Source organism: Chlorocebus sabaeus, chromosome 11 (assembly GCF_047675955.1).
Source record: "Chlorocebus sabaeus isolate Y175 chromosome 11, mChlSab1.0.hap1, whole genome shotgun sequence".
NCBI lineage: Eukaryota > Metazoa > Chordata > Mammalia > Primates > Cercopithecidae > Chlorocebus > Chlorocebus sabaeus.
In genome coordinates this window covers 85,670,812-85,673,456 of record NC_132914.1, presented here as the reverse complement: position 1 = coordinate 85,673,456, position 2,645 = coordinate 85,670,812, and the positions used below count along the sequence as shown (strand labels likewise).

At 33.2% G+C, this 2,645-nt stretch overlaps 1 pseudogene; it reads right to left on the bottom strand.

The window, feature by feature from the left end:
* Nucleotides 1–1,624: 1,624 nt before the first annotated feature.
* Nucleotides 1,625–1,726, bottom strand: LOC119624114 (U2 spliceosomal RNA; annotated as a pseudogene).
* Between the last annotated feature and the right edge of the window lie 919 nt (nucleotides 1,727–2,645).

Here is a 2,645-nt window from a genome sequence, read left to right as displayed (position 1 = left end):
AACACAGATAATGTAATATAAATGGGATTGAGTCTGGATTTGTTTCTCAGCTTGAACATTATTGGGGTATAAAAATGTCCTGATTTTTGTGTGTTAATTTTGTATCCTGAAACTTTACTGGAGTCAGTTAACAGATACAAGAGTCTTTTGAGTTTTTAAGTATAGGATCATGCCATCAGCAAACAGAGATACTTTGATTTCCCCTTTTCCTATTTGGGTGCTTTTTATTTCTTTCTCTTGTCTGATTGCTCTGGCAAGAACTTCTGGTACCATGCTGAATAAGAGTGGTGAGAGTGGACGTCCTTGTCTTGTTCCAGTTCTTAGGGAGAATGCATGCAACTTTTCCACTTTCAGTAAGATGTTGGCTATAGGTTTGCCATAGATGGCTCTGATTACTTTGAGGTATGTTCTGTTGATGCCTAGTTGGTTGCAGGTTTTTATCATAAAGGAAGTATTTTATTGAATGATTTCTCTGCCTCTACTAAGATGATCATGTTTTCTGTTTTTAATTCTGTTTACGTGGTGACTCACATTTATTGATTTTTGTATATTGAGCCACCTTTACATCCCTATAATAATACTCACTTGATCATGATATGTTATTTTATATGCTGTTGGATTCAGTTTGCTAGTATTTTGTTAAGGATTTTTGCACCTATGCTCATCAGGGATATTGGTCTGTACTTTTTCTTTTTTGTTATGTTCTTTCCTGATTTTGGTACCAGGGTGATAGTAGTTTTGTAGATGAGTTAGAGAGCAATTCTTTCTCCTCAATTTTTTTGTTTTGTTTTTAGAATAGTTTTAGTAAGATTATTATCAGCTCATCTTTGCCTGTCTGGTAAAGTTTGTGAATCTCTCTGCTTCTGGACTTTTTGTTGTTGGAAGATATTTTAAGATTACTGATTGTTTTTCTTTACATGTTATTGGTTTGTTCTAGATTTTTATTTCTTCAGTTCAATCTTGAGAGGTTCTATGTTTCCAGAAAAGTATACATTTCCTGTCAGTTTTCTAGTTTGTGCATGTAGAGATGTCCATAGGAGTCTCTAATGATCTTTTGCATTTCTGTGTATCAGTTGTAATGTCACCTTTATCCTCCTGATTGTGCTTATATAAATCTTCTCCTTTACTTTTTAATCTAACTAGGCATCTATAAATTTTGTTTAAATTTTCGAAGAACCAATTTTTTAATTTAATGATTCATTATATCCTTGTTTTCTCATTCCTTCTGCTAGATTTAGGTTTTGTTTGCTCTTATTTCTCTAGTTCCCTGAGGTATGACATTAGGTTGTAAATTTGAGATCTTTATATCTTTTTTGATGTAGGCATTCAATACTATAAACTTTTCTCATAGCACTGCTTTTTCTGTATCCTATAGGTTTTGGTATGTTGTGTCTCTATTTTCACTCATGTCAGATTTTTTTTTTTATTTCTACCTTAATCTCATCATTTACCCAAAGCTTATTCAAGAGCAAGTTGCTTAATTTCCATGTATATGTATACATAGATTTCTATGTGTACATGTACACGTAGATTTAATTTTATTCTGCTGTCATCCAAGATATTTCACATAATTTTTATTTTTTGAATTTATTGAGGCTTGTATTAAGAAATTATGACTAAGTATATAGATTATTTTGGAGAATATTTCATGCATGGATAAGAAAAATGTATATTCTGATAAGAACAGATACTACACTTGATCTTAGCCAAAAGGTTGAGAAGTGGTAGAAAAATGTATATTCTGTCGTTGCCGGGCACAATGTTCTGTAACTGTCTATTAGGTCCATTTGATCTAGAGTCCTGTTGAAGTCCAGAGTTTGTTGATTTTCTGCCTCAGTCATCTGTCTAGTGCTGCCACGGAGGTATTGAAGTCCCCTACTACTATTTTATTGCTCTCTATCTCTTTTCTCAGGTCTAGTAGTGTTTGTTTCATAAATCTGAGTGCTCTGGTGGTTGGCACATACATGTTGAGAGTAATTATATTTTCTAGTTGAATTGAACCCTTTATCATTATGTAACAACTTTGTCTTATTTCACTATTGATTATTTAAGGTCTGTTTTAACTGTTATAATTATAGCTACTCCTGCTTTTTTCTGTTTGTTTGTGTTCAGTTTACATGGTATATCTTTGTCCACCCCTTCATTTTGAGTTTATGGTCCTTCACTTATTTTGCAGGCTCCTTGTGGACAGCAAGCAGTTGAATCTTGTTTTTTAAATATGGTTGACCTATCTATATCTTTAAGTGGAAAACTTAAGTCATTTATGTTTAAGGTTCATATTAACACGTAAGGTTTTCTTCCTGTCATAGTGTTGTTACCTAGTTGTCTTTGTAATCTCAATTGTATAATTCCTTTATAGGATCTGTGAGCTTTGTACTTACATGTGCTTTTATTATGGCAAGTAACGTCCTTTCATATCCATGTTTAGAGCTCTTTTGAGCATTTCTTGTAGGGATGGTCTAGTGGTGATGAATTTCCTTAACATTTGCTTGTCGGAGAAAGACTTTATTTCTCCTTCGTTTATGAAGCTAAGTTTGGCACTATATACATTCTTGACTGGCATTTTTTTTTCTTTGAGAAGGCTGAAAATAGGCCCTCAATCTCTTCTGCCTTATAAAGCTTCTGTGAGAAGTCCACTGTTAGTC